We start from the raw sequence: 16,479 nt of genomic DNA, 5'->3' as shown, positions 1-16,479 counted from the left end.
TTCTGGCAACACCACATTCTTATTCCCGCACTTCCATATCTGTATAAAAGGACTAGACCTGAGGGCAGGCTCCCTGTTTTAGGGAGGACAAGCAGGGTCCAGTTCACTGTATTCCCAGTCTCCCGGACTCAGACTGATGCTGGCTGTCATTGATCTTTGTGTTGATAGAGTTTTATTTCTTCTAACAGAATCAGAGAATGGGCCTAGACAGGAAACAATCTCAATGTCCATTTTAATAGAAGGTCCATCATCAACAAATACTTTGATATATTAAACTCTGAGGGTGAAGGAACAGCTGCTCTAGTCCCAAACATGAAGTTCAGAGAAAGAAGCCAGACTGTATGTTTGTATTTATAATAACAACAAGAATGGGCCAAGTTAAGCTACAGTATTGGAAGTTAGAATTGAGATTTTTATCTTGGGAAGGGACAGTGAGTGACTGTGAGTCAAGAGAGGGACTTCTGGGATCCCTACATGTTCAGTCTCCTGACCTGTGTGCTGGCACCTGGGTACATTGTCTTTGTGGAAATTCATTCACTGGTCACTTACACTGCGGGTACTTTTCTGTTTACATATGCTTTACTTGCGTAAAAGTAAAAGGGAGTGTCTGTGCTAACATTATATCCTGGTTTGCTTTCTTGTTTACACTAACTTCCAGGCCAATATGGGTCTTCAGTTGAAAATTTTCTTAAAAAGATTGTTTTCCTAGTGTTTGAAAAGAGGTATGATTTCTTTTCTATTTTTAAAATTTTTTAAAAATATTTTTTAATTGAAGGATAATTACTTTACAGAATTTTGTTGTTTTCTGTCAGTCATCAACATGGATCAGCCATAGGTATACATAAGTCCCCTCTCTCTTGAACCTCCCTCCCATCTCTCTCCCCATCCCACCCCTCTAGGTTGATAGAGAGCCCCTGTTTGAGTTCCCTGAGACATAGTGCGAATTCCCACTGGCTATCTATTTTACATATGGTAACGTAAGTTTCCATGTTACTCTCTCCATACATCTTACCCTCTCCTCCCCTCTCCCTGTGTCCATAAGTCTATTCTCTATGTCTGTTTCTCTATTGCTGCCTTACAAATAAATTAATCAGTGCCATCTTTCTAGATTCCATATATGTGCATCAGTACACGATATTTATCTTTCTCTTTCTGACTTACTTCACTCTGTATAATACACTCGAGTTCATCACCTCATTAGAACTGACGCAAATGCGTTCCTTTTTATGGCTGAGTAATATTCTATTGTGTACATGTACCACTGCTTCTTTAGCCATTCATCTGTCGATGGACATCTAGGTTGCTTCCACATTCTAGCTATTGTAGATAGTGCCACAGTGAACACTGGAATACGTGTGTCTTTTTCAATTTTACTTTCCTCAGGATATATGTCTAGGAATGGGATTGTTGGGTCATATGGTAGTTTTATTCCTAGTTTTTTAAGGAATCTCCATACTGTCTTCTATAGTGACTGTATCAATTTGCATTCCCACCAACAGTTGAACAGTGTTCTCTTTTCTCCACACCCTCTCCAGCATTTATTGTTTGTTGACTTTTTGATGATGGCCATTCTGACTGGTGTGAGGAGGTACCTCATTGTAGTTTTGATTTGCATTTCTCTAATAATGAGCAGTGCTGAGCATCTTTTCATGTGTTAATCATCTGTATGTCTTCTTTGGAGAAATGTCTGTTTAGGTCTTTTTCCCACTTTTTGATTGGGTTGTTTGTTTTCCTGCTACTGAGTTGTATGAGCTGCTTGTATATTTTGGAAATTAATCCTTTGTCAGTTGTTTCAGTTGCTGCTATTTTCTCCCATTCTAAGGGTTGTCTTTTCGCCTTTTTTAATAGTTTCCTTTGCTGTGCAAAAGCTTTTAAGCTTAATTAAGTCCCCTTGTTTACTTTTGTTTTTATTTCCATTACTCTAGGAGGTGGGTCACAGAGGATCTTGCTTTTTTTTATTTATGTCATCGAGTGTTTTGCCTATGCTTTCCTCTTAAGAGTTTTATAGTTTCTGGTCTTCCATTTAGGTCTTTAATCCATTTTGAGTTTATCCTTGTGTATGGTATTAGGAAATGTTCTAATTTCATTCTTTTTACATGTGGCTGTCCAGTTTTTCCAGCACCACTTAGTGAAGAGGCTGTCTTTGCCCCAGTGTATATTTTTGCCTGAAAAGAGGTATGATTTTTACTTGAGCTCTTTTTTATGTTTTAGGGTTATACAAGTCCAGTGCAGCCATGTTTAAAATGATTAATCTCAATGTCTACAGATACATCTCAACATCTTTGAGTTGTTTGTTCAAGAAAGTTTTTCTAGGCAGTACATGTTCTGAGCCATTGCGTATCTGCTATAGCATATGAATGCTGGATGTAGAATTCTGGAACTAAAATATTTTCCTCTAAAAGTCTGTAGGCATTTTTATAAGATTTTTCAGTCAAAGTATTTGTGACAGGAAGTCAATAGACTTGTTGCTTTTCAGTGGGTACTTTAAACTTTACAAACTTTTCTTTGTGATGTATATATTTTTTAACTATTAAATTTGTTCCTGTATTTTTTTCTTTAAAAAAAATTGTTTCTTTATACTTGAAATTAGAATTATTCAGTCAGGATATGTAAGAGTGGGTTTAATTTTGCCTAGGATTTGGTATGTACTATCAATTACTTAATTATACTTTTCCCCAATAAGAAATATATTCTGTATGATTTGACAAGTCTCTCTCTTTTGTTAGTTCTCTTTCTTTGGGGGACATCTGCTATTATCACCTGACTGATATTTCATGTCTTCTCTACATTATTTTTATTAGTTTTGCCTTCTCCCTTGTAGTTTGGGATAATTTCCTGACATCATTCACTATTTTGCTTGTTCCATTTTCTTCAGAGTCCAAACTGGATTTTAACTGCTTCTATAATAACTTTGCTTCCCAGACGGCTCACTGGTAAAGAATTTGTCTGCCAATGCAGGAGATGTGGGTTTGATCCTGAGTAGGGAAGATCTCCTGCAGGAGGAAATGACAACCCACTCCAGTATTCTTTGTTTGGGAAATCCCATGAATGGAGGAGCTGGGTGAGCTACAGTCCATGGGGTTGCAAAAGAGTTGGACACGATTTAGCAACTAAACAACAACAATATAATGATTTTAACATCCATTTTACTTTTAAGATAAAGAGGACTATTCCACTGTCACTCTTTTTTTATTGCAAATGTTTCCTTTTCCATGATGATACACTCTAGGTTCTTGAATCATGTTCAAATATGAATTATTTAGTGTATCATAAATGGAGGTATATGCTACATTCTGCTATACACTTGTGATCTAAAAATTGAAGTCAAAGAATCCTAAATCAGATTAATCAGATAATTTCTTATTTTTCTATTTCTTGAAATAACTCTATTTCAAAGAAAGACAGCTCTACTAGCCATCTCAGAATCTTTTATTTTATTCCCATGTTGTGTAGACTCTCTTAATGGGCTCTGTAGTTATTCTATTTACTATTATTGTAAAGGGAAGTATTTACTTGGTTGGTGTCCAATAAGCATTGGTCTGGGTTCTGATAATGTGTGGATTTATGACAAGCTATCTCAAATAGAATTTGTTTGAAGGAAGAAATGAGAAAAATATAATGATAGCATCAAATTGCTTGCTCAATGATTTTTAAGACTAAGAGGCATGGAGAAGGATCTAGAGCCCCAGCTGCAGTCACAACTAGCTTTTTGTACCATTGTACACATTCAGGGCAGAACAGCACCCCGTTGTGCTTAGTCTGCTTGCTTAGACTTTTTACTGGGAAGGAAGTCGGAGGCCTTCCAGTACAGCAGCTGTTCATTATTAGCTGAGGTGAGAGGGTCCTAAGGGCTGGACTTACCAGTGAGTTCTCAGTGCCCTCCTTCCTGAGTTATAGGGCAGCAACAGACTCACCTCTTCAGGTTGGGGTTTTAGTACACATTTGTTAGTAGCTTCCCTGGATCCTTGACCTCTTCCCCTTTCCAAAGACTTGTGACTTCCATTTAGGTTTTATGTGTTTTCATCATGCTTGTTCCATGCCCAGCTTGAAGGGTGGAACACATGACGTGGACTCTAGAAAGACATTTTTCTACATTTATCTTTTCCCAAGTTATTAAATTTCCTTTATTGCTAAGTCACTTGAGTTATGGAGGAGGACACAGCAACCCACTCCAGTGGGAATCCCGTGGATGGAGGAGCCTGGTGGGCTTCCATCTATGGGGTCACACAGAGTCGGACACGACTGAAGCGACTTACCACGCATGCATGCATTGGAGAAGGAAATGGCAACCCACTCCAGTATTCTTGCCTGGAGAATCCCAGGGACGGAGGAGCCTGTTGGGCTGCCGTCTGTGGGGTTGCACAGAGTCAGACACGACTGAAGTGACTTAGCAGCAGCAGCACTTGAGTTATGCTTTCTTTGCTTGCATACAGATGCATCCTCAATAGTATAACGGCGTCATTGGGGGTCTATTAGTTCCTCATCCTACCATCTAGAAACATTGTTCTCAGGAAGCAGGCAGCTTTCATCATCTTTATTTGATTCAGGACCGCTTAGACTGTATTTGGAGATTAAACTGTAGATTTCTGATCTGTAGGTGGCACCAGTCCTTGTTTCTAATGGTTATGCAGATAGTTTTTAATATGATTGTTTTGTTGGTCACTGTATTAGTTTTCTATTATTGCATAATAAATTACCATAAGTTTATTGGCTCAAAACAGCTGACATTGATTACCTCAAGTTACTGTGGATTAGCAGTCAGGGCAGAGCTTATCTGAATCTTCTGTTCACCGTCTCACAAAGCTACAATCAAGATATTGGCTGAGCTGCATTCCTTTCTGGAGTCTAGAGTCTTCTTCAAATCTCACATGGTTGATGAAAGAATTCAGTTCCCTGTGGTTGAAAGACTGTGGCTATCAGGTCCTAGAGGCCACCTCCAGTTCCCTGCCACATGCTCCTCTCCATAGGCAGTTCACAACACAGTTTGCTTTGTCAAGGCTAGTAGGATGGCCTTTCTATCCAATTTGGTAAGATGGAGTCTTGTAGATATGTGGTGGTTTAGTTGCTAAGTTGTGTCTGATTCTTGCAACCATAAGAAGTGTAGCCTGCCAGGCTCCTCTGTCCATGAGATTTTCCAGGCAAGAATGCTGGAGTGGGTTGCCATTTCTTTCTCCAGGGGATCTTCCCAATGCAGGGATCGAACCTGGGTCTCCTGCACTACAGGCAGATTCTTTACTGATTAAGCCACCAGGGAAGCCCATACTGTATAGCATAGTCTCAGGAGTGACATTCCATCACTTTTGCCATATTCTATAGGTTAGAAGCAAATCACAAGTCCCATCTATAATAGCAAGGAGGGAGTTACTCATTGTGACTTGGGGGTCACATTAGAGTGTGTCCACCACACTCATTTCAGTCAGTTCAGTCGCTCAGTCGTGTCTGACTCTGCGACCCCATGGACTGCAGCACACCAGGCCTCCCTGTCCATCACCAACTCCTGGAGCTTGCTCAAACTCATGTCCATCAAGTCGGTGATGCCATCCAAGCATCTCATCCTTTGTTGTACCCTTCTCCCCTGCCTTCGATCTTTCTCAGGGTCTTTTCCAGGAAGTCAGTTCTTCGCATGAGGTGGCCAAAGTGTTGGAGTTTCAGCTTCAGCATCAGTCCTTCCAGTGAATATTCAGGACTGATTTCCTTTAGGATTGACTGGTTTGATCTCTTTGCGGTCCAAGAGACTCTCAAGAGTCTTCTCCAACACCACAGTTCAAAAGTATCAATTCTTCATCACTCAGCTTTCTTTATGGTCCAACTCTCACATCCATACATGACTACGGGAGAAACCATAGCTTTGACTAGATGGACCTTTGTCAGCAAAGAAAAGTCATTTCAACAATAATTTAGTGTTTTTTTTTAGAATTGGGATGTGGCTAAAATATGTCCCCAGCTTTTCACACTGTACTTTGATTCTTTGACATCAGATTGAAAAATGATTTTAGGGTTTCTGAGAGAGAGAGAGGCCAGTATGGAAAAGTGGATATAAACCAAGCAACTGAACATCATAGAAGCCTGCAAGAAAGGCAGAGCTAAAGTTTCACAATTCCTTAGGCTGCCCTGGCTGTGTAACAACCCATCTGTGTATGCCAAGGCCCAACAGAGGCACAACGGCATGTATTTCTTCTGTTCAGTTTTAATGTGGGCTGCTTTGAATTTTACTTTGTTATTCAGCAGGGGCTCACAGTAATGCTCAAACTTACCCAAATGAATTTGTTCTTATGTTGTCTAATCTAGAGTCAAATACCCTACCTTGGAAAGTGTGGAGATGAGATTTAGGTAGGAAATTCATTTCTGAATTATGCTAAAGTTATAAGCTGCTGTTGATTTATCCAGCACATTTTACCCAGCTCAACTCAACCAATTTTTAGTGATGACATTTTTAAAGTGACCAGAGTTTTGCCTCCCTCGTCAAAATTCTAGCTGTGAAGAAGTTAATGACTACAATAACAGTCTTGGAAATGAGTTTTAAAAGCCCAATAGAGGAGGAAAAGCAAGCCTGTGAATTTTAGTTTTCGATGTAGTAACACTAGAACAGATAATTCGGATGAAAATTATTCTGTTACTTCTTTGCGATTTAGGACCCATTGTAAGACTTCATCCACTTCCCTATGATCTATGTCTGCAAGTCATAATTCTAGCATGATTATGTCAAAATTATCTCTGCAGTAGTCAATTGTGGTGTTACAAACAGAGAATTAAGACTTCAGGTGGTGAAAAGCAGAAGCAGCAGGAGCCCTAGAAACAGAGAGGCACAAACCTGCTCTTCTGAAAAATGTTCCTGAGGACCGCAGAGTGAGGGAAGAGAGAAAACATGGTTTGTTACATAAGCCAGAATCATTTCTAAATGGAGGGAAGATGGATCTAATTTTCTCAAATGGTGCTCATGAAATTGTTCTCAAGCAAAGGCACTCTGTGAGATGGGTCATATTACTGTCACATTATCTTTGGATGTAAAGTTTTTCAAAACACAATACATACTCTTTCCTATACCACTTACAGTCATTATATAAGATAGTCACCTTTAGACCTTTATGACCAAAAAACACTTTACCTGATTTTGTTGTCTTTGCATGCAGAAATATTTCTTAGGTTATTGTCTATGGGATTATATAATCTGATACTCATGCATGTGTAATAGCCTAGTAAGTGCATTTATTGAAGAGTAATCAGTGCACAAGGCTGATACTATCATATTAGAAAGTTAAATAATCACTTGCAGTTAATTGGTTTTATTTCTTTCAGCAGAGGTTGCTGTATTCAGTAGCTATGCATTTTGTTTAACCCTAAGAGTGTCCTTTGTGTGTGGTTAAAGACTCAGCATCTCACCAGGTCAAATAGATTAACTCAGGAAAGATTACAGGGGTCCGTAGAGCCTTGTCTGAAAAACATCAATGTTTTATATTCTTACTTTCTGCTTTTCATAAATAAGGAGAATTTTTTTAAAATTTATTTATTTTTAATTGAAGGACAATTGCTTTACAATACTGTGTTGATTTCTGCCATACATCAACATGAGTCAGCCATAGGTATACATATGTGCCCTCCCTCTTGGACCTCCCTCCCACCTCCTACCCCATCCCACCCCTCTAGGTTGTCACAGACTCCTGATTTGAGTTCCCTGAGTCATACACCCAATTCCCACTGGCTATCCACTTTACATACCGTAGTGTGTATATTTCCATGCTGCTGTCTCCATCATGGCATCCAGTCCCATCACTTCATGGAAAATAGATGGGGAAACAGTGGAAACAGTGGCTGACTTAATTTTTCTGGGCTCCAAAATCACTGCAGACAGTGATTGCAGCCATGAAATTAAAAGACGCTTACTCCTCGGAAGGCAAGTTATGACCAATCTAGACAGCATATTGAAAAGCAGAGACATTACTTTGTCAACAAAGGTTTGTCTAGTCAAGGCTATGGTTTTTCCAGTGGTCATGTATGGATGTGAGAGTTGGACGGTGAAGAAAGCTGAGCGCCGAAGAATTGATGCTTTTGAACTGTGGTGTTGGAGAAGACTCTTGAGTGTCCCTTGGACTGCAAGGAGATCCAACCAGTCCATCCTAAAGGAGATTAGTCCTGAATATTCATTGGTAGGACTGATGCTGAAGCTGAAACTCCCAACACTTTGGCCACCTCATGCGAAGAGCTGACTCATTTGAAAAGACCCTGATGCTGGGAAAGATTGAGAGCAGGGGGAGAAGGGGACGGCAGAGGATGAGATGGTTGGATGGCATCACCGACTCAATGGACATGGGTTTGGGTGGACTCCGGGAGTTGGTGATGGACAGGGAGGCCTGGCGTGCCACAGTTCATGGGGTCACAAAGAGTCACACATGATTGAGCGACTGAACTGAACTGTCTCCATTTGTCCCACCCTTTCCTTCCCCCTGTCCCATGTCCATAAGTCACTTCTCTGTGTCTGCATCTGATAAGGAGAATTTTTAAAATATGTAGTATATTTTAATTTTAATACTGTATGTGACAAAGATTCTCCTGCTGTCTTTCTGGGCAAAATGGGGAAACGTGGGCTAAACTGGAGTTCGGGTAGGTTAGTGGGGATCAGCTGTATCCCCAAAGGGCTCATGTGGAAGACAGGCTATAGAGAGGTCCACAAGCTCCTGTTTGGTCTGAGTTGATCAACATTTTTATCAATGTCTGTGTGATGGCATAGAAATCCTGTTTATCAGATTTGTCATTGCCACAGTGATAGACAATGTGGTCAGTGAAATAGACAAATGAATCAAAATTATGCAAGACAACCTGTTCACTGATGAGGCTAATGAAAGAAATCCAAGAAGATGGTATATATGACTGGGATACACACTGAAGAGGTTTAAGTTTCTCTTTAATTTTTGATATTAAAAATGTTTAAAAATCATACAAATAAGTTTCTCATGCACTCACTTTCTAAATGCTAACACTTTGGCATGTTTTCTTACAGACTTAAAAAAATGTGTGTGTATTCATGCTCATACATATAGTTCTACTGATATATTTTGGGTGCATATAATTCATATATGTTGGCCTGTGAAAAAACATTACAGGTAAAGCTAAGTCCTGCTACAGTCAGATGTGTCCCCTCACCCCCATTCCTATGTTGAATCCTAACTTCTAAGCATGATGGTATCAGGAGATGAGGCCTTTGGGAAGGTAACTAGGTCATGACCCTTATGGTTGGGCTTAGTGTTCCTACAGAAGAGACTCCAGCATCAGTCAGGGTTCAGCGAAGACCCAGAGGGCTTGGGGCAATGGTGGGGAACTTAGAGAATGGAGTTAAGTTCTGCAGACTGCCCTCTTTTCATCCAGGTGCCAAATAGTCTAGGTCATTCTGGCCCAAGAATCTGGAGCTCTGATGCCCAGCTCCCAGCAAGGCTAAGGGCAGACACTGTGCAGAGCGTTCAAGGGACAGGCAGACAAGGTGAAGATGGCGGGAGGATTGGTCATCTGGGGGCCCTGACTTTTACAGATGAAACAATTTATATAAACTAAGCAGAGCTGTCAGGCTCTCCTCAAAAAAAAAAAAATCCCCAGAGAGATCCATATCATTTCCACCATGTAAGGACACGCAGCAAGAAGGTGCCCTCTAGGAAGCAAGTCCTCAGCAAACAGTCTGCTGGTGTCTCCATCTTGGCTGTCTCAGCCTCCGACTGTGAGAAATGAGATTTCTGTTGTTCACAAGCCACCTGGTCTGTGATATTTGTTAAATAGCCTGAATAGACGAGACAAGTCCTCGTTGACTTCTTTCCTGATTCTTTACCTCCCAACTAATTCCCACAGTTGAGTTTGTACTTCAAGAGCTTTTAAAACAGGATATGGTATTGTTTTGTATGTTGCAAAATTTATAGGGATGGCATCATGCTGTGCTCTTCACTTAATGGTATTTTTGAGATATAAGCGTGGTGATGCATGTCCTGTAACTGACCGTAAAAGCCAAAGTCCTGACAAACCTGTGTTCTCCCCTCCCCTGCCTGTTACTCCCAGGTCCTCATCTTCTGTTGCATTGCCTCTCTTGCCACAATAACCTTCTTGCTGCTTTTTGAACATGTTAGATCTGCTTCTGTAAATACCAGGGACTTTGCACTCACTGCTTCCTCCATTTGGGCTGCTCTTCCATTAGGATACTAGGGCTTCCTCAGGGAAGAAAACCACTAACGATCTCAGTTCACATAGGGAGGTCTTTTCATTTTATCTAGTATTGCAGCTGAATGATGGCTTGCTGCTACTATTGCTTCCTACCAGGGATGGGATGAAAGGGATGTCTTGCCCAGTAATTCATAGCAGCTTCCTCGAACCACCTCTACTCTGAATTCATACAGAGCCAACATGTTTAAACATCCTCTGAGTCACTTGGAACTCACAAACTAATGGACATACAAACAACTTTTTGGCATTTATTTTTTAATCTCCCAGCACTATGCACATGCAATGGGACCATGCACATGCAAGTTACAAAAACAAGTTACAAAAACAATTTATTGAGCATGTACTATGTTTTAGAGTCTAAGCCCTTTCTCAAACACTCCATGAGGAGGGTATCATTACATCCTTGTTTTACAGGTGTAGAAACTGAACTGGTAAAGTAAACTGAACTGAAGAGGTAAAGTACGTTGTCCAAAGTCACTTGTGTGTGTGTCTGCTCCATCGTGTCCAACTTTGTGACCCCACAGACTATAACCCACCAGGCTCCTCTGTCCATTGGATTATCCCAGCACGAATACTAAAATGATTTGCTATTTCCTCTTTAAGGATATCTTCCCTACTGAGCAGTTGAACCCATGTCTCCTGCAGCTCCTGCATTTTCAGGTGGATTCTTTACCACTGAGCCACCTGGGAAGCCCCAGAGTCACTTAATTCTCAGCTAATAAGTGGCAGAGCTATCATTCAAACCAGGTCTGTCTGACTACTACTTAATCATTTTATGATAAACATTTATAAGAAGAAGGACATTAGATCACAGAACATAATAATGGTGCCTTTGTTATACAAAACAAATTTATCCATATGGAGAAATAGATAGGCATATGTCCATACACTACTGTGTTTAACTCTCAATTAAAGCCATGTTATGAGGAACATGTGAATAGTATCTTGACATTTATCAGGAAAAAATCCTTCATATAATTCTGGTACTATTTCAAATGAACTCTTGCTATTTAAGATGTGGTTAAATTTTAAAGTGTTTAAGTCCCAATATTTAAACACTAATTTGACTTCTTCATACTATCTCATCAGTAGAACCATGTATTTTTTAGTTTGTAAGTGAAAGAAAGAAAGTGAAGTCGCTCAGTCACGTCCGACTCTTTGCGACCCCATGGACTGTAGCCTACCATGCTCCTATGTCCATGGGATTTTCCGGGAAAGACTAGTAGAATGGGTAGCCATTTCCTTCTCCAGGGGATCTTCCCAACCCAGGGATCGAACCTGGATCTCCCGCATTGCAGGCAGATGCTTTACCCTCTGAACCACCAGGGAAGCCCTTTAGTTTGTAGGAAGGACTTAAAAGTAATTTCAATTCAGGGTTTTCATAGAGTAAGGCTAGAAGGAGATGTGGGTTCCATCCCTGGGTGGGGAAGATCCCCTGGAGAAGGGCATGGCAACCCACTCCAGCATTCTTGCCTGGAGAATCCCATGAACAGAGGAGCCTGCAGGCTATAGTCTATAGGGTTGCAAAGAGTCGGACATGACTGAAGCGACTGAGCACACACACAAGGCTAGATTTGCTGTTTTGTTAAGTTTTGGGTGTAGCTACTCTTTCCTGATATTAGTATCACCCAGAGATGAGGGACGTGGAAGTGGAGCATCCTTTGTGCATTGTTCCCCCATGTTTTCCTTGGTTCTAAGTGTGGCTTTACTTAAATGTTTTTCAGACAGTTGTTTCATTTGATGGACCAGGCTGTGTTATCCTGGTCTCATTATATATATTTTCTCACATTTTAACTTCTAGATGCCTTTGGTCAAAACTCCCATGAGTGCTTCTTTCTGTTCCCATGGTTTGCTTGAAGCAAAGTGAGTCTCAGAAATTTCCAACTAGCAGAGAAAAAAGGGAAAGGCACAGAAAAACACAGATGATGACAATATCTGCTCCTCTTGGAACAAGTTTCTCAGGGAACGTACTTCTTAGACTTCACAGGCAGCAGAGAATCAAACACTGGGAGAAAGGTACAGAGTCACCAAGGAAAAACTCTTCATTTTTCAGTTGTAGAAACCAAGAGTATATTTGAAGTGTATTTGGAGTATATGGCGTGTACTGGAGTATGGAGTATATTGGAGTATATGGAGAGTATATTTGACCAAGATAATTTAGTTTCTCGTGTGATGCTGATACTAAAATCCGGGGCCAGTGTTCTTTCCAAAAGCTCATTGCCTACCAGGACCTTGTTATGAAGTCATTCAAAATAATACCAAAGAGGATGACAGCCACCATTTGCATTTTGTGACTTGTTCCTTTACAGAGTAACATTTCAGGAATCCTCATTTTACTTTGACATTTCAGGTCCACTAAGGACCTGAGGACCTTATAACCGTTATCTGTAATATCAAAGAACTTAATGACAGCATTTTTTTCTGGTGGCTTTGTCTTTGACTCTTTTTAAAGAATTGTGTATCATGCAAAGGTCTGAGCAACACACCGAGATCATTCTTATCGGAACTGGAGCATTGTCTCAGCATCCAGTCTTGTGTAAGTCCCATAGTACCTGTACTGAACCAAAGAAATGGTGAGGAACAGGGTCTTTTGGTGTGTGAGAAGCAAAATGAAGGTGCAGTCATAAAATATCTCTATTTTATAGATGTAGTTATTGAATGTATTTTTATTTTATGTATTTATTTACTATTTTAAAAATTTGATCTGGATCCCCCACTTCCTTCATTGTCTCCAATAAGCTTACTGTTCTGATTCTAATATCTGGGTCTTTAGGTATAGCATTTCCTAATCAAATCATGCCTCTAAAATACACCAGTAAAAATCTATTTTAAAAAGGATGTTTAGTTTATACTTTGTTTATCTGCTTTAACTTTTTTGTTGTGCTCCAGTGTTATAAGAGTTCCATATTGGAAGTAAAGTTCTACTGAAGTTAATATACTAATTTACTAGTTCCATTTAACAAGGATTTAAACAACAGCAACAATAGTATTAACAACACTCATAGAGTTCTTACCTTGCGTCATGATTTAGAAGCAAAAAGATGAATAAGACATAGTCATTGCCAATTTGCAGGCCCCTTGAGGGCAGGCCTGGGTCCTTTTTTATCGTATTCTTCTTTCCAGCATCTGGCCCTGTTCCTGTTTGCAGCAGAATTGGGATTTGGCTAAGCAGAGAGGAGGTAGAGGCCTTTTCAGTAAAACTTGCAGTGGAGTCTGAACAGGGTGAGTAGACAAAGGTCATGGGCGTGAAGTGGTGCCTGGACAGAAGGGTTCCTGCTGCAGGGCAAGTTCAACAGGTGTGGGGTCAGCCAGCTCTCTTCACTGACAGGGCCAGGATGAGGCAGCGCCCTGCGGTGGTTTATGTAAGGACCCCGATGCCTAGGAGAGGACACTAGGAGAGAGCCAGATGTGGCATTTCACTCCCCAGGGTCTTGGAGTAAGAAGAAGAAGATGATAACTTTTATTCTTTGAACATTTACTGTGTGCCTGATATTTTCCATATATCATCTCTTTCTTTGCCAGACACATTTTAGGTACATTAGATTCCATCTACTCACACTTAATCTGGGCTGCAGTTGTATTTTGTTTGGTCCTCACAGAGGTTAATTGACTTGCTCCAGGTCACACAACTAGTACTAATAAACAGCAGAACCAGGTTTAATACCCAGTCTATCCATCTCCAAAGTACAGATAGTCTGTGTACAAATAGCTAGACTGCCCTCCCTCCCTAAATATTATTCCTTAAGACACCTTCACGGTTGGCTGTTCTTGATCAAGTCTGTTCACAGGAGTGTCACTGGGGTGACATACCCTATTCTACTTGAAAACAGTGGAAAACTATCAACTGCAAAATCTTAATTAGTAGATAATCAAAATTATTGACAGCATAGCAGACATAAGAGAGCCGTCCTCTTCGCCTTGCTTCCCACCTTCTGATCTCAGAAGCTGTTAAGGAGCTTCTTAAAGGGTCAAGGAAATGGTCTGGAGAAATCTTGAACTTGAACTCCATGGTCTTCCTTTGTTCTGAATACACATTTCTTGCTATTGTGGAGAGTTATTTCTGTGCTGATAAATGATCTCCTATATTTGTTGTCTCTACACTGAGGTGGTAAAATAATTTCCTGTTTAAAAATAGCTTCCCATTTCCTATAGAATGGAATGGAGTTCTCTTCCAACCTGAACATCCTGTCTCCAGTGTGCTTTCCCAATCTTTTTTCTTCGTTTCTATCCCTTTAGGTCTGAGTATTGAAAGAAGCATTTTTCCCTGACATATGCCAGTAGCTCATCTTTGCCTGTGCTGTCCTCTTTGCCTGGAATGCCCTTCTTAAATCCAACCTTTTCACTTAAGATTTTATCAATATCTATAATTGGAAATAATTCTGTTCTTTCTTTCTGAAAATTTATTTTATCTTCTTGGGCTTATCAGATCAAGCTTGTAATAATACAGTTGTAGCAAGGTATTTAGTGGATTACTTTAACAGTTGGCCCAGAAATAGCCCTCAGAGAAGTAAACACATTGATATATTGATAAGGTACACGTGGGAAAAAATGGCTCTGGCTTCAGCAGGAACCAAGAGAATAAAGGTGATGGTTACACTCTTTTGAAGGAGACAATGAGATGAACATCTGTGAGCTGTTGAGAAAAATGAAAGGAGAGAGGACAGAAAATGAGAGGATTTTTGTGCAGTTAGAAAGAACCCAAGCAGACTTGTGCTGTGGCTAGGTTTGTTTATTTGGGGGTGAAGTGGCTTAGTTGAAGTTCCTAGATGCTTGGTTGGCTAAAAGGTATCTCAAGAACAGAGAAACCTAATGTCTAACCTACAGTTTAGTTTGAAGTGAAATAAACCAGAAGATGTTAACTTCTCTTTGGTAAATTCTACCATAACCAGAAATCTTTTTGGTGTGAGGTCCTGCATGTTTGAGAGTGTGTACATGTTTTTGTGAAAATACCAGAAGGGGCTGAGTTTGCAGCAGTACCAAACTGAGCCAGCATAGATGGCGAAGGAAGAGCCTAGAGCCAGACATAGCCATACCAAGGACTCACCGGAAGTGGGAGAAATCTTGGGTCCTGGCGTTAAACCATGGAAGGTGGCTCAGACCAACCTCATTCAGGTCCAGGGAGAGAGTTATTTTTGAACATATTTGCTAAATGATGTGCTCCTGGAAGGCAAAGTTCACACACATTTTGTTCATCTAAAGAATCTTATGATGTAACATTAGTGATAATAATAAAAATAATGGCAACAATGATACCATTGCATCTTTGTAGACACGTTGTAGTTAGACTCCATCTACTCATCACTTGCAAATGATAAAAGTGGCGTGAGCTAGATTTAATCTCCAGGTTTTCTATCTTCTAGTGATGTAACTTTAGACATTTTTTTCCCTGTGAATCCCTGATTTCACATCTACAAAATGGAAAAATAGCAGCTCCAACTCATAGTTTGTTGTGAAAACCAAATTTAGTTGTTCACTGAACAGCGCCATTGTCATCGTCTACCTATAGAGTTCTCCCTCCTCAGTCTTTGCTGTCTTCTTTGCCTGCAGTTTCCCTGCTGTTTTTCCCCTAATAATTGGGTCATGCTGGATGCCTTGGTTGTCTCAGCTTGGTCCCGACTGCTCTCTATTCCAGTGGTTGTCCCATGTTAGCAGGCGTAAGGGCTTTCATTGGAAAAGTATTGAAAGGTTTCTTCTTAAGCTTCCAAACCTGGTCAGCACACTCTTAATTTCATCCTGTGCTCCTGAAGTTACGATCTTTGTGTTTTACCCACAATTAATGCCTGATACAAAATCTGGCTGAGCTGGGAGGAGAGAGATAAGTTCAGTGACACTGTGGTATCAAACTCCCAGCTCCACCCACCATCCTGTGTCCCCAGGACCGCTCTGGTTCTCCTTTCTCCAAGGACGTATACTTTCCTTGCCTGATGTAGTGCTAGAGTTTGCAGGTTGGGGTCTTTGTTCTTTTCTTGTTTGGGAGTCAGTCCTAGAGGCTAACCTTCAACTATAACCTGCCATTGTTCTTGCAGTCAGGATGATCCTTGACTTACCTGATTCCAGAGGAGTCACTGAGAAAAGGTTTCTTTTAGGAACCTTGTTACACTGGGGTATTTCTTCTCCCTTCAGTTAAAGGTAATCTCTGTTGTCAGAAAGCAAAGATAATTTCCAGGTGGGTCTCTTTTCCTTAGCAAACATTTGTTGAACACTTATTTTGTCCTGAACACATTGCCAAGCATTGTACAAGGATTATCTCAATCAGTTCTCTATAAACCCTATGAATTAAGT

The 16,479-nt window shown here is 40.4% G+C and overlaps 1 protein-coding gene across 3 annotated transcripts in view; it reads left to right on the top strand.

The window, feature by feature from the left end:
• The window catches only part of LOC145546142 (uncharacterized), a 482,768-nt gene that overhangs the window by 8,376 nt on the left and 457,913 nt on the right, over nt 1-16,479 (top strand). The window contains exons 2-3 of one of the 3 annotated variants that reach the window (XR_014082550.1): nt 11,999-12,733; nt 13,321-13,419. The exons of 1 other annotated variant lie outside the window; for it this stretch is intronic. The gene's annotated coding sequence lies outside the window, so the exon portion shown is untranslated. The remainder of the gene's footprint in view (nt 1-11,998; nt 12,734-13,320; nt 13,420-16,479) is intronic. One more of the 3 variants, XR_014082552.1, reaches the window with a different exon arrangement.

Source organism: Giraffa tippelskirchi, chromosome 4 (genome assembly GCF_054371585.1).
Source record: "Giraffa tippelskirchi isolate mGirTip1 chromosome 4, T2T-mGirTip1v1.2.pri, whole genome shotgun sequence".
NCBI classification, from domain to species: domain Eukaryota; kingdom Metazoa; phylum Chordata; class Mammalia; order Artiodactyla; family Giraffidae; genus Giraffa; species Giraffa tippelskirchi.
This window is presented reverse-complemented; position numbering and strand designations above follow the sequence as displayed.